This window comes from Papio anubis, chromosome 1, assembly GCF_008728515.1.
Source record: "Papio anubis isolate 15944 chromosome 1, Panubis1.0, whole genome shotgun sequence".
Classification (NCBI taxonomy): Eukaryota; Metazoa; Chordata; class Mammalia; order Primates; family Cercopithecidae; genus Papio; species Papio anubis.
Genome location: NC_044976.1, coordinates 123,097,649 through 123,118,788, shown reverse-complemented (window position 1 = coordinate 123,118,788; position 21,140 = coordinate 123,097,649). Strand labels below are relative to the sequence as shown.

Here is a 21,140-nt window from a genome sequence, read left to right as displayed (position 1 = left end):
TGCCTGCTCTAATAGGACCAGAGCAGCATGGGCAGGCTTGGTGGCCCCCAAGCCACCCAGCTGGACCCACATTGGCCCCAAAGCACAGAGTAGGACCTGTTCAGCAGCACAGCACGCAAGAGAAAGGCAGACCCGGGTAGAAAACTAATCAAAATCAGGAGCGTAAATGAGGACAAAGAAAGGACAGAGCCACACTGCAACTGCAACCACATCCGCCAGCCTCGAGGTCACCCTTCTGGGGTACCAAAAGTGACCCAGAGCCACCTAGCAGCCATCTGCAGCCCATGTTCCTCTGCTCCCCCCCGGGGTAGCTTCCAAATCAGTGGGGAGCTGCACCAGCTGACTATAGAATTTGCAGTGCCAGGGGGAAAAATCATTCTAACAAAGTTTTGAAAGGAAACGGAAAACAAGATAAATGTGTTTATAGTGTATATTCAACATTATTATTAATTCTTATTATCCATGCTGCATAACCCCCATACAACACATAAGCAAAAGGTCCTAATGTATTAAGAAATAACTAATTATTTCTCGAATTTTGAAAAATTGATAAAGGACAAAAGCAATTTAGAAAAGAACTGTAAATGATCCATAATCATAAAAATAGGTTCAACTTCTTTACTAAACAAGAACAACAAAAAATTCTCACCTATCAAATTAGCTCTCTTTGTAATAACCAGCTTCTGGGCACTTGAGGTGTAACAACTAAACACATGAAAAACGGTGGTAGCGAGCCATCCACTAGTGTGTCCAAAACCTTAAAAAGTCATTCAATTTGATGGAGTCTAACTAATTCTAGGACAATGCCTTTAGTCAAATCATCAGAGACACAGTATTTTTCTTTAAAAATGTGTGTCATTCTTCACGAAGATGAGAACAGTAGACACTGGGGATGACTAGAAGGAAGAAGGTGAAGGGGGACCTGGGATGAAAAACTCTCCGATATGCTCACTACCTGGGGATGGGATCACTCATACACTAAACCCTGGCGACGCGCAATTTACCCATGTAACCAACCTGCACATGTACTCCCTAAACCTAGAGTAAAAGTCAGAAAAAGAAAAAGTATATCATTCTTTACAGGAGCAATGAAGTAGAACTGCCTCAATGTTCAACACGAAGGGAATAGTTAACTAAAGAATTGTGCATCCCTAAAACGGGTAAAATATTGCTCAGTCATTACAACCACTTTTAAAATTGGACGAACTGTCATCATGTGATGTGAAAAAGCAGCATTTACAGAATATAAAGTGTGTCTCCTTTGTGTGCACACACACACCTTTTTCTTGTTTCCACGGTTTTCAAAAATTTAGAGAATGTGCATTACCGTAATTATCAGAAAATAATTTTATTTTTGAAAGAAAGTAATTCGGCAGGGTGAGATTCCAAAGAATTAGGGATCCTGAGGTTATCTGACACAGAGGAAGAAACGGCTTCAGGCTTCAGCCCTGGGCATGTCTCTGATTTTAAAACTCTGAATTTTTTTTTTTTTTTTTTTTTTTCCAGAAGAAACGGATGGCCCTGCTCTTCCCTGGTCACCTCAAGTCAGTGACTGCCTCTCCTGACCACTGCTGTGCGGGAAAATGACAGGGCCTTACCCAGAAAATAAGAGGACGAAGGCTGTTGCTCAGTTGTGCAGCCTGCCTGGGTCCTGCCCCAGACCTGGGAGGATGACCTGTGGGCTACCCAAACCGGTGGCAGCTCCTCCTGGAGGAGCCTGCTCTGCTGGGAACAAATTAAGGCTTCCCTGCCTGCCCTAATCTCAAAGTTGATTTTTCTGGTCCCACCCACTTGAGCACCACTTTCACCACTTCCTACTGGCATTTTACCACTTTTACTGTTGTTGTTTGTTTGTTTGTTTGTTTGTGAAGCGGCCTCATAGTTTAGGGTAAATACCAGAGGTTCATTGTCTCATGCCAGGGAAATCGAGGATGTGGACACAGAAGAAGTGAGATTAAGAGCGGAGGTTTAATAGGCAAAAGAAAGAGAAAAGAGAATAGCTCTCTCTCCTACAGAGAGAGTGGGGTGCCCTAGTGTGTCTTTGGGTTTCCTGGTGAAATGCACAGGGTTTTATAGACAAGCTTGAGGAGGAGGTGTCTGATTAACATAGGGCCTAAGAGATTGGTCGGACCAGGTGTGCTGTTTGCATAGAGTGTGAAGAAGCTGGCCATCCCCCGCATCTAATATTTTATTATGCAGATGGAGTCTCTAGCTGTCCGGACCATGTTGCCTGCCTTTTTACTGCCCAAGTGGCAACAAAGAAAAGAGAAGAGGGATCCTCCAAGTTGAACATGCCTGGCCCCCGGGTAGCCTTTTTTCTATCAGTACAGCTAACTGCATCTAACTATGCAAGCTTCCAGCTTGCTTATTTAGGTCTGCAGCTCAGTTTTACAAGCTGCTCTTTGTTAGAAAAGCAATTATTTGGGGACTGCTTTTTGTTAAAAGGGAAGCCTTACCGAGGACTCTCTTACACTCACTAACTGCCTAAATAACTTCTTTATAGCTCCTGTATCATTTGTTTGTTTTTCAAATAACTTAATTCTACTGAATCCATGTGAACTACCTATGGCATTAAAATGCTCTGCTTTTGAACCCTTATCTCAAACAGACAAAAATCCAAAAGTTATGGGGAAGCGCTCTTGGATCTTTACTAAGCAGAAACTGGATGCTGGGAAAGCCACGACCTGAATTTAGGGCTCCATTCTCATCCTGCTTCGCGCCCCTTTCTCAAAAAACAAAACAAACAAAAACAAAACAACAACAGCAACAACAACAACAAAAACCTTCTTTTGCTTCCAGGTGCCCCAGGGAGCAGAAGGAAGCAGGGAAGAGGCTAGGGACGCTAGAACACTAAAACATGTCTATGTATAGAACGGTGCCACCTTTGCTCTTGCTGTCCCAAGGTCTCCCTGCCGGCCAGGCGATCCGACGGAAGCAGAGAGGACTTGGAAGAAACCCTTTGGGAGTAAACAATACCCAATACTGTAGGATTTTAACTCTGTCTTACCTGTGCACTTGCCCAGTTAGGAATTTTATTTCCTTCCTTCCTTCCTTCCTTTCCTTCCCTCCTTCCCTCTCTCCCTCCCTCCCTCCTTCCTTCCTTCCTTTCTTTTTTTTTTTTTTTTTTTTGAGAGCCAGAGTCTTGCTCTTGTCACCCAGTGGTGTGATCTCGGCTCATTGCAACCTCCACCTCCCGGGGTCAAGCAATTCTCCTGCCTCAACCTCCTGAGTAGCTGGGATTATAGGTGCCCGCCACCACACCCGGCTACTTTTTGTACTTTTAGTAAAGACGGGGTTTCGCCATGTTGGCCAGGCTGGTCTTGAACTCCTGACCTGAGGTGATCTGCTCTCCTCGGCCTCCCAAAGTGCTAGGATTACAGGCGTGAGCCACCGCACCCGGCCAGAAATTTTCTTTAGGAAAGCTGTAGTTTCTATTTTCTGCCTAGTTGTCAAGACAATTTAAAATTACACTGAATTAGACAGAAAAAATATTTAAACCTATGGCCATTTTAAACTTGTAGAACACTTCATACGTTTTAATTGTACTTCAGTTCCACATCATCGTAGCTGGTGTTAAGAGAAAATGACAGTATTTAGGGATAATTTGTTTTCCCAGCACACACGAGTGCTTGCTTATTCACACCTTTTCGCCCAGACACCAAGCACTGCCTGGAGCCCCAAAACAGTTCACACACGTATTTTACAAAATTCTAGAGTAGAAGGTAGTATCACTGAAGCACAGAGAGTCTGCTTAATTTGGACAGCTAACCTCAGGAAGAACTGAGGGCTGCCTCTCCTTGAAATCCTTGAAATTCTCCGAGGTGTCTGTAGAGGGCAGTATGGGGCAGAGGAAGGAGCACAGGATTTGGATTCCTGGGGCAGGGGTTTAAACAGGACAGTGCTACTTCCTTTACGATGTAGGTAAGCATCATCTCTCTTGCCTACATAAAAGTGTTAAAAATACAGTTAAGAGATAATGCCTTAAAGGAAATGTGGGCTAAACATAAAAACTAATACAAACGATTACTTATGGAACAGAAAGGAGGAAGAAGGGGGACAAAGATGTAAGCTAGACTTTGTTGAATATATCTTGTTTTGATAGTTTTGACTTTGGATTAATGTAAATGTTATACACATAATTAAAAACAAAATTATTAAATAAAAATCTACAAATAGTAAAAACAAACCAAATTAAGTACAAATGCATATCAGGTTGGTGGCATAACTATATTCAGAAAAGAATTACTGCAAGTAATTCTAAAACACATTTTTACCCCACAATTCTATTCCAAGGACAAATGAGTTTCAGAGAAAAAGTAAATAGCATTGAATGATCATATTGATAATAATAATGTTGGCATTATCACTTGGAAAATAACACAGCCATATTGTAGGCTAAAAGAAAGAGAAAACAAATTTTCAGTATAAGAAAAAAAAAAATGCAAGTATAGAACCAAAGAGGTTAAGTACTTATTATTCTGAAATGTTAAATTTGAATTGGTTATTAATTCATTTTTTTAAAATATGTGTTTTCTAACTGCTCACAGAAAAGATCTAGCAGCAATAAAAACGCAGTCACATTTTGTCTCCATAGTGTCTAGAGTAAGGTCTCTAAATACCATTTACCACTGAAAAAAAAAAAAAAACAAAGCAAGGAACCATTGGAGAAATACCTGGGTCTAGATCTGAGGCAGGTAATATACAGAATTAGCCCAGGATATTTTATTGTAACAGAAAGCAAGCAAACTACGGTAGACTCGGGGGGCTGTGTCAAAAAAAACACAGGGGGCAATTTTAAAGAACTCCCAGTGTCTAAAAAATGAGAGAAATAATCACTGCAATTGATCAAGATGTATTAAAGAAAAAGAGAAACCCATGAGTCTATGATGATACTACTTTAAAAAATAAAAAGAGTTATCTTTGGAAATTGCTGGGCCACCAACTTATTATTCTGAAAACTGGCAAGAGGAAGAGTTTCGCATTTACTCTGTATTTCCTATAAAATTGTATTTTGGATTACCAGATAGTTGATGAGGAAAAGTTATTTTTTAATAAAAAACTTCCAGTTAATAAATGAAGATGAGGGAGAGAAAGTTACTATTTATTAACCCATAATGAAAAAAAGTGGGTCTAGAAACAATAACCAAGAGGTGCTTATACCACTGGGTGAAAGGTTTGTGGAGAGCCTTAAAATGGATAAATGGATGGTGCTGACCCTTAAATCTGCAGATGAATCTTAACATCACTAAACTTAGAACTCCCAGACAGTATGTGTCTCCTCTTCGGTATAATAATAAGTGCACATCACATCCTATTTATGCTTATCACTAAAAAAAAAAAATGAACTTGAATTTAATTTAAGCTTCTAAATCTAATTACCAGTTTATAAGAAATACTGGGGAATATAGAAACATAACAAGAAAGTCAAATGACACAAGAAAGAAGCAATCAGCCAAACTCAACATGCGAGAAAATTTTCAGGATGCATAACCTATTTATTTAAAAAGTAAATGATGCGAAAGAGTACAGGGGCTGCTACAGATTAGAAGAAACTTAAGAGAAAAATCAACTAAATGTGTGGATTTTGTTTGCATCCTAACTCAGAGAAACCAACTTGAAAGCTATTGGGAGAAAAGCTGAATGTTGGGAGAGAAGCTGAGGCAGGGCTAATATGTCTGTTAGACTTACTGGCTCCTTGCTTCTAGCACTCCCATTAACTTAAGCAGCCATATGTTTCTCATTCACTTGATACACTGTTTCCTTTCAACCCCCACATCCTCACCACCTGTTTGTTTATTAGTTTGAACACCAATAAATAGCGTGGGCTCCCAGAGCTCGGACCTTTGCAGCCTCCACACTTGAGATGGCTCTTTGGTCCCACTTTCTCTCTCAAACTGTCTTTTTCTCATTCCTTTGACTCTGCTGGACTTTATTGCCCCCACGACCTGGTGTTGGGTCTGATCACCCCAGTAAAAGCTGCATTTTTTAGATAATTGTGGAAATGTAAACAAGAACTATGTGTTACCTGATATTAAAGAAGTACTGTTAGGTCTGCTAGAAATGGTAATGCACATTTAAATACACAGATGAGTAACACTATAAAGCAACCACACAACAAGCCAGCATTATAACCAGCTAACAACACAATGACAGGATCAAATCTACACATATCAATAGTAACCTTGAATATAAATTTGCTAAATGCTCCACTTAAAAGGCACAGAATAGCAAGTTGAATAAAAAAGCAAGACTCAATGGAATGCTGTCTTTGAGAGACCCATCTCATGTGTAATGATATCCATAGGCTCAAAATAAAGGGATGGAGGAAATTTACAAAGCAAATGGAAATTACAACAAGCAGAAATTGCAATCCTAATTTCAGACAAAACAGACTGTAAACCAACAAAGACGAAAAAGGACAAAGAAGGGCACTGCATAATGGTAAAGGGTTCAATTCAACAAGAAGATGTAACTATCCTAAATATATATGCACCCAACACAGGAGCACCCAGATTCATAAAGCAAGCTCTTAGAGACACCCACAAAGAGACTTAGACTCCCACACAATAATAGTGGTGAGAGGAGACCACCTGCTAGCAGACCTCGCTCTCCAAGCCTCCTTGCCCTCCGCGTCCACTCTGGCGGTGCTTGAGGAGCCCTTCAGCTGACCACAGCACTGTGGGAGCCCCGCTCTCGGCTGGCTGAGGCCAGAGCCGCCTCCCTCTGCTTGCAGGGAGGTGTGGAGGCAGAGGTGCTGGCAGGAACCCGGGCTGCGCACAGTGCTCACAAGCCAGCGCGAGTTCCCACCGGCCTGGCCTTAGGGGGCCCCACAGCCGGGGCCCCCCGGCCCAGGGCACTGAGAGGCTTAGCACCTGGGCCAGCAGCTGAGGTGGATGTGCCAGGTCCCCCAGCAGTGCCGGCCCACAGGCGCTGTGCTCCAGTTTTCACTGGGCCTCAGCTTCCTTCCTGTAGGGCAGGGCTTGCGACCTGCACCCTGCCATGCGCGAACCACCCCCCTGCAGTAGGCTCCTGAGCCACAGGAGCCTCCCCAAGGAGGGCCGCACCCTGCTCTGCAGGCTTGGTCCCATCAACCACCCAGGGCCGAGAAGTACTGGTGCTCTGCAGCTTACTGACAGGCAGCTCCACCCGCCCCTGTGCGGGATCCACTAGGTGAAGCCAGCTGGGCTCCCGAGTCTAGTGGGGACTTGGAGAACCTTTATGTCTAGCTAAAGGATTGTAAATACACCAATCAGCACTCTGTGTCTAGCTCAAGGTTTGTAAATACACCAATTGGTACTCTGTATCCAGCTAACCTAGTGAGGACTTGGAGAACTTTTCCCTCTAGCACTCTGTGTCTAGGGCAAGGACTGTAAACAGACCAATCAGCTCTCTGTAAAACGGACCAATCAGCAGGATGTAGGTGGGGTCAGATAAGGGAATAAAAGCAGGCTGCTGGAGCTTGTAGTGGCAACCCACTCGGGTACCCTTCCACTCTGTGGAAACTTTGTACTTTTGCTCTTTGCAGTAAATCTTGCTGCTGCTCACTCTTTAGGTCTACGCGGGCTTTGTGAGCTGTAACGTTCACCACAAAGGTCTGCAGCTTCACTCCTGAAGCCAGCGAGACCACAAAACCACCAGGAAGAATGAACAACGCCAGACACGCTGCCTTTGAGAGCTCTAACACTCACCAGGAAGGTCTGCAGCTTCACTCCTGTCAGCGAGACCACAAGCACAGCAGAAGGAAGAAACTGCAGACACATCTGAACATCTGAAGGACCAAACTCCAGACTACCGTCTTTAAGAACTGTAACACTCACCGGGAAGGTCCGCGGTTTCATTCTTCAAGTCAGCGAGACCAAGAACACACCAATTCCAGACACAGTGGGAGACTTCAACACTCCACTGACAGTATTAGACAGATAACCCAGGAAGAAAATGAAGACATTCAGGATCTGAACTCAACATTGCACCAAATAGATCTAATAGGCCTCCACAGAACTCTCCACCACAAAACAGCAGAATATACATTTTTTTCATTGCCACGTGGTACATACTCTAAAGCTGATCATATAATTGAAATTATACCAAACACACTCTCAGACCACAGTACAATAAACATAGACGACTAAAAAAACTCTCAAAACCATGTAATTGCATGGAAATTAAACAACATGCTCCTGAATGACTTTTGAGTAAATAATGAAATTAAGGCAGAAATCAAGAAGATCTTTGAAATTAGTGAAAACAAAGTTACAACATACCAGAACCCCCGGGACATAATGAAGGCAGTGTTAGCAGGGAAATTCAGAGCACTAAATGCCCACCTCAAAAAGTTAAAAAGATTTCAAATTAACAACCTAACGTCACAACTGAAAGAATTAGAGAAGCAGGAGCAAACCAACCCCAAAGTTAGCAGAAGACAAGACATTACCAAAATCAGAACCGTACTGAAGTAAATCAACACATGAAAAGTCATTCAAAAGATCAACAAATCCAGGAGTTGTTTTATTGAAAAAGTTAATAAGATAAAAGGGCCACTAACTAGATTAATAAAGAAGAAAAGAGAGAGGATCCAAATAAACACAATTAGAAATGGCAAAGGGGATGCTACCACTGACCCCAAAGAAATAAAAATAACCATTGGAAACTACTATGAACACCTCTATACACACGAACTAGAAAGCTTCGATGAGATGGATAAACTCCTGGACACACATACACTCAAGATTGAACTGAAGAAAGAAATTGATTCCTAAACAGACCAATATTGAGCTCAAAAATCGAAACAGTAACAAATAGCATACCAATCAAAAAAGCCCAGGACCAGATGGATTCACAGCTGAATTCTACCAGATGTAAAAAAAGAAGAAATAGTACTACATTTTACTAAAACTGTTCCAAAAAAAAAAAAAAAAAATCAAGGAGGAGGGATTCCTCCCAACTCATTCTATGAGACCACTATCATCCTGATGCTTAAACCTGCCAGAGACACAACAAAAAAAGAAAACTGCAAGCCAATATCCTTGACGAACATTGATGCAAAAATCAACAAAACACTTGCAAACTGAATCCAGCAGCACATCAAAAAGCTAATCCACTATGATCAAGTAGACTTCATCCCTGGGATGCAAGATTGGTTCAACATACACGAATCAATAAATGTGATTCATCACATAAACAGAACTAATGATTATCTCAATAAATGTAGAAAAGGCTTTTGATAAAGTGCAACATTCCTTCATGTTAAAAACTCTCAATAAACTAGATATGGAAGGAACATATGTCAAAATAACAAGAGCCATCACAGTCAACATCATACTGAATTGGGAAAAGATGGAAGCGCTCCCCTTAAAAATGGCACGAGTCAAGGATGCCCTCTCTCGCCATCCCTATTCAACATAGTATGCAAAGTCCTGGTCAGAGCAATCAGGGAAGATAAAGAAATAAGGGGCATTGAAATAGGAAGAGAGGAAGTAAAACTATCCCTGTTTGCAGACTACATGATTCCATATCTAGAAAATCCCATAGTCTTGGCTCAAAATCTCTTTCAGCTGATAAACAATGTCAGCAAAGTTTCAGGATACAAAATCAATGTACAAAAATCACTAGCACTACTATACACCAACAACAGTCAAGCCAAGAGCCAAATCAGGAACACAATCCCATTCACAACTACCACAAAAACAGTAAAATATTTAGGAATACAGCTAATCAGGGAGATGAAAGATCTCTACAAGAAGAATTACAAAACACTTCTCAAAGAAATCAGAAGTTACACAAACAGATTAAAAAAAATTCCATGCTCATGGATAGAAAGAATCAATATCATTAGAATGTCCATACTCTGCCCAAAGAAATTTACAGATTCATTGCTATTCCTGTAAAACTACCAATGACATTTTTCACAGAACCAGAAAGAACTATTTTTAAATTCATATGGCGCAAGAAAGAAAAATGTCTATGTCAATTACAGACATGTACTCTAGTATTAGTGGGTGGGGAAAATATTATATGTGGGCTTTGCTTTAAAATAGTTCAGAAAAAAAGAATAGGGGGCCAGAGAACAAATGGAACAATATGGGAACAATGTTGATTTCTTTTTCATCTGGGTGCTGAGGAATTGAGGGATCATTATCCTATCCTCTCTTCTGGTGCAGCTTTGAACATTTACTTAATAAAATACAGAAACAAAGTAATTAATGCATTAAGTTAGCATGTGAAACTTCTTTGTAAAATATAAAGTCCTATACATGTGAGGGACAATATTTTTATGAGGCAAATAGAGAAGAAATGGTGCTGAGGTGGTCCAGAGGGCAGGACTAGGGCCCAGAGTAGGAGCAAGCTGCAAACAGTGTTGGTAAGCATTCCAAGAAGTAGGCCTTCTCCACCACAGTGGGAGGATAGCTTAGTACAAAATGCAGCAATTCCAATTCTACAGGTTGATCTAAGTTTTATCCTATGGATATGTGACACAACATTATTTCCCCTCCTAAATTACAGACTGAGCCTTGTCATTGTCTCATTAACCCATCTTATTTTTTTCATGGCAATTATCACTGTTTGTGATTATCTGATATTTGTGGTCTGATTATTTGTTTATTTTCTGTCTCCATCTCCCGCTTCAGAAGTTAACACTGAAGACAGGAACTCCATTTCCCATGCTTTAAATATGCAGGAGAGTTAAGGTGCCTGACAAATATTTGCTGAATGAATAAATGCATTACAGCTATTTAATTACAGTAAAGAATTGGAGGCAAGACAATGCCCAACAATAAGGAGTTGCTTACATAAACAGTGGACTGTCCATAAAATAGAAAACTATTAAGGCATAAAAAGTTTGCTATGGATGAATGTGTATTGTCATGAAAAGATGCTATAATACATAATTGGGTGAAAAGTTCAGATGAAAAAATAGCATTCAAAACCTGAAGACAATTTTGTTAAAAGAAAAAAAAGTTTGCATAAAGATCTGGAGGAATGCACAATTAGGTGTAAAAATCATTATTGTAGACCATAGAATTATAAGTTGTTTTATTTTTTGTTTATTTATATTTGTATTTTTCTACAATTCAGTTTTATATGCCCTGGGTTTAAACAGGGCTGTGCTCCTTCCTCTATAATGGAGATCATCATAATCTCTTTCCTGAATATATAAAAGTATTATGCCCTAAACATTCTAGAATTATTCAATAATAAGGGAAAGTATACTTTAAAATAAAAAATCTAATACAAAGATTTTTTAATCAAATTTTTCTAGAAGTGCAATAGATTTATTGAAAAAATTAAATTTTTCAAAATGAGATAAATGATTATGTGAGACAGTGAGCTAACATCCTCTATCTAGCCGTGTTTAGCACTAACCAGGTTACTACAGAAGGACATTTTTCTGCATTTAATGAACGATCTAATAACCTTTTCAATTTATAAATATGTCGTGAATTTTGGACTGTTTACCCCTAAAAGCTTTTTAGAATCTATTTTGAACTAAGCAGTAATACATCAATCATCTCTACTTTATTATTGACTATAACATTAGTTATGGAATGGAAATAATGCCAAAAATGAGCCCTGGTATTTTTTTGTATGTTTCTAGACTGGGTGGAGTGCACAGTTAATATGCTACTTTATACTGAAATGCACCACACCTCGAGGTAATTTTCTGATGAGTACAAAGTTCAAAGCAAGGATTAAATTATATAGTTTGTGCTGTCAACAATCAATCATCAGTTGTGTTGGGCAACTTCCATATACAAACTGCAGTGCCAAGCAGACAGAGAAATAGTAAGATGTATGGGACATGACACTGTCCTCAAGGAGCTTAGAGTCCAACAGTTGTATGACAAGATTTGCCATGTTTAGCAATGGGCTGAGAATCAACAACCTGCTTCTGGATTTTGGCTTTTTTTTAAGGTTCTCTCACATCAAATATCACTGTTTCAGCAGTCTCCAGGGCATTCTTGCCCCTAAGAATAGCAGAAATTTTTTCCCTTCGTTTTCCTTAGCACAGCTGCGATCATCTGGAACTTTCTAAGAACTAACACCGATTCTGGCTGTATTGCTTATTAGAAAACTTTTAAATCTTTATACTATTACCATCTCATGTGTTAGATAAAATGTAATAGATATCTTTCTAATGTGTATCTAAACTTGCATGAAAGTTAAAAAAATTCCCAAGTTCCATAATTGAATGGAGAATTGAGAACCAAAACTGAAATAGAAGGCCCATAGGTTGATGTGGCAGCTGTCTGAAAGTAGAGAATGTTATTTTCTAAGGGTTTGGAGTCTAAGGTCTTGAAGAGAAGGAGACAAGATTGGGAGCAATGAAAGAAATATCCTCGCTGGAAAAGGTGGGCTACAGGAGCAGCACCACAAGACACAAAAAAGCTTGTCTGCCTTAGCTTGGGTTTATAAGGAGGGGAGAAAATAAGCCCTTAAAATTTATAACCAAGGGTCTGTACCTCATATATATTTGCCACTCTTTCCAAAGGACACTACACATGGGATCTGAGACTACCTAAACTAGATAATTACATAATAATTGGTTCCAGGCAGATGACAGATACCTGAGATACCTGGCAGAAACAAATTCAAAATCAGTCTAGAGGGATTTGTCTTCAACATAATCCCCTTAGGATGCCCACACATAAAATCTCACTGAAGATGTACTCTTGTGGCTTGTTTTCTCGTATGTTTTCTAATTTTGAATTACGATTTCATGTTCAGGGAGAATCAATAAATACTATAAGCAGTAGAATTAGACTACCAAGAAATTTCAGATAAAAGAATTATCAGATAAATATTATAAATTTGGGTGATTATTATGTATCAGTGTAGGCTCAGCAATTGTAACAAATGTACCACTCCGGTGGGGGATATTGGTAATCAAGGAGTCTATGCATATCTTGGGGCAGAAGGTGTTTGGGAGATTTCCATGCCTTCCTCTCTGTAAACCTAAAACTGCTCTAGAAAAATAAATCTTTAAATGTATGTTTAAAATGATTAAATATAAATAAGAATTTAAAACATAAGAAAATATATCGACTCTATAAAAGAAGAACCAAGTAGAACCATAAGAAATTAAAAGTATATTCTTTGGCATTTGAAAATCAATAAATGATATAGGTATAGATGTGGCTGGGAATAAAAGCCAAAAAAAAGAGATTAAGAAATTAGAAGTTTCTCACATAAAATTAATTTGTTTCTCACATAAAAATCCCAGATCTTGACTATTCAGCATTGGCATTAAGGCCCGATAGCCATCTGAAACTGATTATTCTTTTACATTTCTATTTCAGCTCCTAGTGGGTGACACTTGTTTTTTTGGCTCAATACTCAGTTCCAGCCATCAGTACACATTCTAAGAAGAGGAAGGAATGAAGAAGGAAAGGAAAAAAGGGGTGTGGGTTTATCTTTTGAAAACGTGTCTTGAAGATCCTCCCATTGACATCCTATTGCCCAGAACGAGTCATATGGTGATGCTTAGCTACAAGGGATCCTGGAATATTTATTCTTGGAAGTCATAGACCCAACTAAAACTTACAAGTTTGATTAATGTGAAAGAAAGGTTACATAGATATTGAGGTAAATTAACAGTTAAGTGGCAAACAATAATATATTTAAAAGAGTTGAAAAGAGAAATTATGAACTGAGAGATAGGTTGAAATGACTTAGAATGCAGTGATTTCCATATAACAGAATGCAAAAGTCCTACACGCATCTAATGAGATTTCCAGGAAGAATATAAGAAATAATCAATAAGTAGCAATATTTGAAGAGATATTGGCTCTATATTTTTAGAAATGAGTGAAAGACATGAATTCTCACAAACACAAATCTCAAGAGAAAATTGTAAAAAGTATCAGAATATGAAACAGATTACCTCCCCAGAAAAAAAAAAAAAAAGGCTGATAGCATCTTTCTCAACCATTAGTGCCAGAAAATAGTGGAATAATATCTTCAAAGTGATTTGAGACAATATTTGCCAACGTGGAATTCTATATCTAGCTAAAATATTATTTAACGGTAAGGGCAAAATTAAGCTATTTTCAGATGAAGATTAATCTTACTACTAGTAGTGGCTAAAAGAACTACCAAGGATTTACTTCAGGAAGAAGAAAATTGAATCCATAAGGAAAGAATAATCTAAGGCAGGCAGTGGTAAGGGGGCAGAGAAAAATATGAAAATGTGGATAAAAATAAACAAGTATTGACAGTATAAAATAGTAGAAGTAGTTTCAGGGTGTTAAGATGAAACTATAATATTAGACAAAAATGAAATGAAAGATAAGAAGTGTATGTTTATGGTTAAAGTGCTCTAACATGTTATCCTGCTCCAGAGCATGGGAAATGTAAGCAGCTGTCCATCATATGGGGTCTGACCTCACCAGAGATAGCTTGTTGCCACCAAATGTAAGCATAGATTGAGATTTCCAACTTGAGCCTCGTCTGGTACCACATGGCATATGCCTTGCCTGGATCCTTTATTTCCAAGTTCTGTGCCCATTTGCTTTTAGAGGATTGAAAGATGATGGTAGTAGATATAAGGGGAAAGGGAGCAAAGAAAAAGAAATACACCTTGGCAAATGATTAGATGCAAAATCAAAAGAAAGGGAAGAGTCGAAGATTTCACTGCAGTATTTAGTGTAATTGGCAACAGTATCCCCATCCTCTGAAGTAGAGAAATCTAAAGAAAAATATAAAAACGCTAGTTTGAGAGGTAGTGATGTTTCATGTGAGATACTTCTGAATTATTCAATTAAACCATTTTATGAGATTCAGAGGTTTTTAACCATAATTTTCAGGAAGTATCATTACTAAAGATAGAAATTTTAGAGACAAACACATAAAGGAATATCTCAGATACATAGTTCTATCTGAAATCCTAACGAAGAGCCTAGCACATATTAGATTCTCAATAAAAGTGTGAGGAATTAGTAAATGAATGAATGAATGAGATTTTCTGTACAAAGAAAAAGTCAGACAGCTAAAAGCTAACCCTTAGTTATTACGCACCAATTTAGAATTGGAACTAGCAGAAATACTAGGAGAGAAGAGAGGGGGAAAATCCCAGTGAATTATAAAACACTGACAGCAGCGCAGTGTCCAGAATAAAAGGGCAGGAGCTGACCAACAGTGGGCAATGTTTTCCAGAGGACTGGGACCCTGGGAATTGAAGAAAGACTGTTGAGCACAGAACTTAAGAGATGACATGGTGACTGGGGTGAAATGATCGAGCAGAATAGCTACTGGGACAAGCATTATTCAATGAGGGTAAGAAAGATTTAAGTAAAATATAAAACTATGAAGGGCACTTCTTGAAATTTGGGGAAAACACTAAGAAAAGAAGATAGGTGAGCATGGTGGCTAGAAATGGTGCTAATGTCCTCATTTTTTAAGCTAAGGTAACTTCAGTATAATTAAAAACACAAAAGAGAGACCTATCAAGCCGCAAAAATGTCATGGTCCACATCGCCTCCAAGATAAGGTTCCAAGAGTTTTCGGGAGTCATACAAGACCCTGCTTTATCTATTCCCTGACCAGCTATATAATCTCACCTACGCTGGCTTCCATGAGCTTCAGCCATGCAATATTATTTTCTATAAAACACATGTTCACCTTTCTAACCTTTGCAATTGCTGCTGTTTACTTTAAATTAAATATCTTTTCTATGTTCTCAGCCAGACCAATTCCTACTCATCCTTCTGGACTAACTTCAAACAATACCTTTTGCCAGTGCCTCAGCCGAATGAGCCATCACCTCTCTACATTGCTGACTTCAAGCATTTATCAAATTACACAGTATTATATTTGACTCTTTCCCACTAAACTATTGGAGAAGAGTTATTTGTTTGTGTCACAAAGTGCCTAGAATATAGTAAGTACACAATAAATGTTTATGAATGAAAGATTGTAGTAATTAATGAACAGAAAATTATTTTGGGTAGAGGGAAATGCTTAATTTCTGACTTTCAAGTACATATAATCCTATTTCACTCCATGGAAAAATGGCCTTTGCAATTAATTGCAAATTAAGTTTCCAAACATGCAGAGCTGATATAGCTACATTATTGGCAATGGAACTAATAAATCCTTAAGAATGAGATCTATCATTAAATAAGATGGCTTAATACCCCTCACTCTTGCTCTGATGCAATGTTTATAAGAGAAGAAGAGATACTTGCTTTCCTAGGGTTGACTATTACTCATCCTGAGCCAAGATTATATGTTTCAGATTTATCATGGCCAAATCATTCTGACCTGCTGCAGTGCCATCCATGGAAGAGAGGATATTTTTTACTCAGTGTGAATGCCAGTTTTCCTGTTCAACCCGTTCTACCTAGTTAGGATGAAACTGCTATCCCTTCAGATGGAATTTCCTACTATAACTGTTCAGTGGTTTAAAGATACCAAAGATGGATCACGCAGTGGGAAGGAAGACCCTGACTGGATGACATTCTTTAGCTTCTGCATTCTTGCATTGTCCTGGTTCCCTTCTGCCCGGATTCCTGCAACATAAGACTTTAAAGTAACCTTATATGAATTGTTTAGGCCAAATCTCTGAGTAATTTCTCTGATTTCATCATCTTTACCCCCTTTGCTTGGAATTCAGCTTCCTCCTTTCTGCTTAGTTCCTCCCTCAACTGAAGTTTTGGGCCTTCCGTCTTGCTGTTTCATTCATTCACTTACTCAACACATATTCACGAGTGCCTTTACTGTCTAGGTCTCTATTCTTTGCACTGAGATTGCTGCAATGAACAACACCGATCAAGTCTGTTTTCTCATAACCTTCACTGCAGAAATAGGACTGCATTCATTCTCAAAGATTTGACTCCAAGCTGCATATGGCTTATTATCATTCATCCTAATTGTGTTTATGTCAGTGTTCAAGGATTCTGAGTCTGAAGTTCCAGCCCCACATCACTGTCACATGGTCATGTCCTGCCAGCATGTCAAACCCAACACATCTTGGACCAAACTTACCTCTCTTTCTCACACCAATTCTTTCTCCTGACTTCTCTATTTTGTCAATGCTGTCATCATTTCCCAGGCACAAGGCACAAAACCTCAGAGATATCCCACTTGCTTCCTCTTTCTCAACCCCACTACATCACCTGATTCTACCCTTCTTCCTTCTGGACAAATGCTTTTCACGCTTGTCATTTCCTTTTTGTGATGACTGCCGTGTGCTGGGTTCAGATCTGCATTTCATGCCTGGGCCATTGCTCCTGCTCACAGAGGTAATCTCTCCATTAACTTCCTCTTCTGGAGCATCCTAACCATTGCTGCCTAATTAATCTTAGGGTCCTGTCAGAAAGTACTCTAAATGTTATATAAACCAACTTTTATCTCTCTAATGTACTTCTTTCAAAGCCATTTTCCTATCACTACACTCCACAAATATGATATAGTTGAAACTCCTTGATTTGGCACTCCAAACCATCCACGATCTGGCCTCCTGTCTCCTTCTCTGAGGATGTGTTCTCAGGGTCTTTCAGTATCAACACCACTCCTTTGAGTCCCCTTTCTCGTCCCCTAGTCCAAGCTTGAGACTACTCCCTTTCTTCCCAGAAATGCAGACTGTAGCACAGTGTTCAGAACATTGACTTCAGAGGCAAATGCCTCCACTCCAAAACCTTGTTCTTCCTATTACAAGCTGGGAAATCCTAGGATGGCTACCTAACAGCTCTGTCTTTCAGTTTTCCTAACAAAATGTGGGGAAAACTTGCCTTTTAGGAGAGTTGTGAGGATCCAATGAAATAATGCCAACCCCATAGCATACAATCAATCTCACTAGCAAATCAGTCTGCCAAGAAACTGGAATTCCAAGTTACTTTCCTAGTAGTGAAATTCTCTAGTGGAGCCGATGTAACTGAAAACACGCCTCAAACACCTGCAGCCCTGGGCTGCCATGAATGCAGGAACCCTGTAACCACGGGCTTCCCTGCTCTTTGCCATAGCTCCTATTTCTTCTGCTCAAATAACATGTCTTCAGAGAGGCCTTGCCTAGCTCCATCTAAAATCCCCATACACCTCTAGTTAATGTTTATACCCTTATTTTCTTTGTTTTCATCACAACACTTTTCACGGTGTGAAATAATCTGACTTCCTTGCTCCCTTTCTTGTCTGTCTTCACTCCAGAAACTGAGGTCCATGCCAGCAAGGCCTTGGTCTTATTTCTGGTTCTGTCCCAGAACCATAAACAGTGTCTGATGGAGTTGAACAAATAAATGAATGAATCTCTGCCTGTCTGATGTGTTTCCATCCTTCACACCCAGCCCAGATCCTTCTTCCCATGAAGCCTTATAAATAATCCAGTCCACAGTAACTTGCCCTCATTCAAAGTCCTGTCACAATGCCTCATCTAAACTCAGTTGAATCCCTAGAGCAGTTGCCTATGCTGGGTTCTGCTTGTGACATTTTTTGCATTTCAGATCTGAGTTATCATTTATATCCTGTATGATGATTTACCATAGTTCCTGAATAAGATTATAAACTCCTTGAGGTCCAGAAATGCTTTTGTGTATCTCTATGGAATTCTTTAGCACAATGCCTTTACACATTATGCACTAATAAACAATCACTTATTTATAGACCTTTAATATGTACCTGGCATGATGCTAGGGAGGCAATGGTGAATACAGCACTGTCCCTAAATAATCAATTGAGTGTCATTATTCAATTATTTCAGTGAATATTCAAAAGTGGCTACTGGCATTCTTAGAGGGCATTAGGAGGCCTGGTCCAGATAGAGACCACACGTATCAGCTGGATAACCTCAGGTGGGTTGTTTAAACTCTAGGAGTCCCTCCCCGATCTGTTAAACAGAGATGGTAATACTTATGTTACAGAATTATGAAAGAGATAATATATGTGGAAACACCTTATAAATGCTAAATGCTATATAAATATCAGTTGTCATTATGACCATTATAATAATATAATTTAAGCTGAAATTGGAGCTATCATGAATAAAATATATTTAATAATAATGTCCATTTATTCCAGAAATAATAAGAAACCTGATTCTGCCTGTCACATGTACCAGGTGACAACCTTTGAGTAAGACTTCACTTTGCCAAATTTCCCACAGGCTCAGCATCCACCACCATCACCTCACAGAGAGTGCCTGGGCCACACATACAGCTTTACCTACTGCTGGAAATCAGAAAAGCCTGAAGGACCATGAGCAGAGAGCTCTAGACCATCCAAAGTTGCTTTCTAGGTTTCCAAAATAAAACTATTCTTAAAATACTCAAATGTCTCTCATCAAAGTTCATGTGTGCTGGCCTGCTGGGTTTCAGCAGCATGTGGGCCTGGAGGTACCGCCACCCTCAGGGCCAGCCATTTGACATGAGACCCAAATGCCTCGTGTACAGGGCATGTGCTCCTATTTGGACTCTAATGTCTCTCCGTGAGTCACCACCTTTCTTTCCCAGAGCTCAGGCCTCAGCTTCCTGCTCCAGGTTGAGCCCTCACCCTCAGATTAGCTTTGCAGTGTGTCTGTTCTGAGTCAGACAGTTCTTCCTTCCCACCCACTGCCCACCAAGTCCCCGGGCTTGCTGTTTCAGCGCACATCGCTGGTGTGAGGAGGCAGGTTCACAGGTGATATCATCTGTTTGTAAACAGCTTCCACAAATCACCTCCTACTGGAAATCACAGAATCTCAGACATGGAAGGAAGGGCCACTCCCAGGCAGAGCAGGACTGCCCCCCAGAGCCTCCCTGGCAGGGGGTCATTTGGCCACAACATCAAACATCCTGGATGAATCAGTAGAGCATTTCCGACCTCACCTTTGAGCAGACACCCCCAGCTGGCAGCTGCTGGGTGGATGCCATGACAGAATTCCCCACTCATTGGGTCACCAAGGGAGCAGCAGCCAAGAAGCCGAGCTGCAATTTTCTGAGAGCCTGGGTGTGTCCAGAGACCCAAGTGTCCCTTCCCTGTGTGGTGGTGATTTCTAAGACAGTAGAGCAGGACTCTTTGAGTGTGAGGGCGTGACTTTGGAGTCACACAGGTTCCGGTTTCAATCTCATCTCCCTCACTCACCATCTGGGGACATTGACTAGCTCTATGATTTCAGCCAAATCACTGGAACAGTCTAAACCCATTTCCTCCCATATAAAAAGTGGGGAAGCGAATGTCTATATTTTTAGATTACTGTGAGGATTAAGTGAGATAATATATGTAAAGTGCCTTGACTTGTACCTGAAATAAAGTTAGTGCCAAATAAATGGTAACTAGTGTTTCTATTATTATCACCATGATTATCTCTTCCCTCTGAACCCAGCAGAGGATACTGTTCTCCTGTTTCCTGGTGCCTGAAATGAGCGGATAAAACCTGTGCCCACAGGGATAGGTTTCTGACCTATGCAAAATGACCCACCCATTGCCGCTGCCACAGCCACCATCTCTAAAGAATGAGATCCCCACGTTTCTGAGCACACATGTTGCACCACAGAGACTCCCAGAAACCCGTGGCTCTTGGTCCTGCTTCAGCTGCACAAATGAGACTTGGAGAGGGTAGTTTCCAGCTTTCCTGGAAGGCACATCTTAGGAAAAATTTCCTCCCCAGGAAGCAAAGCAGTAGGTCAATAATCTTCCACGCCAAAAATAAAAAATAAAATAAAACGTAAAACTAAAAAATAAAAAAAGACAGCTGGCTTGATTCCAAAGCCCCCAAGAGTTGCCAAAACACACTTTTGCCACACAGCTGCCTGAACCCGGTGGTCAGGAGGAGCACCTCGGTGGTAAGGCTTGGGAAGCCCAGGTGAGGACCCAGCAGAGCAATGAAGCCTTCGAATCAGATGTCCTGTCTTCTTTATCAGGCGTTAGCTGGGTGACTTTGAACAAATTATACTTAACTTCAGTTTCTCTTGTAAAAAGGGTATAACAGCACTCTCCTACACGAGTCATTATGAGAATCAGATTGTGCCACATAAAGTCCTGAGAATACTCAAGAGCTTTGTCACGTAAAGTCATTAAAATCCTCGAAACAGTCGATATCTGATCGCTGCTATCATAATTAACAATCAGAAAGTCATCTTTTTGTTCAGGCATGAATTATACTATTCTGCCTTTCACAAACATTTCAAGTCTTTCTACCTGGGCGGAGAAACGAATGAAGAACAAATAAGAAAAGA

General features: G+C 40.0%; 1 non-coding gene across 1 annotated transcript in view; it reads right to left on the bottom strand.

The window, feature by feature from the left end:
* LOC101017070 overlaps positions 1–7,250 on the bottom strand; it is a 42,253-nt gene extending 35,003 nt beyond the window's left edge. The window contains exon 1 of the transcript XR_001893738.3: positions 6,591–7,250. This is a non-coding gene — a transcript (uncharacterized LOC101017070). The remainder of the gene's footprint in view (positions 1–6,590) is intronic.
* Positions 7,251–21,140: the final 13,890 nt, after the last annotated feature.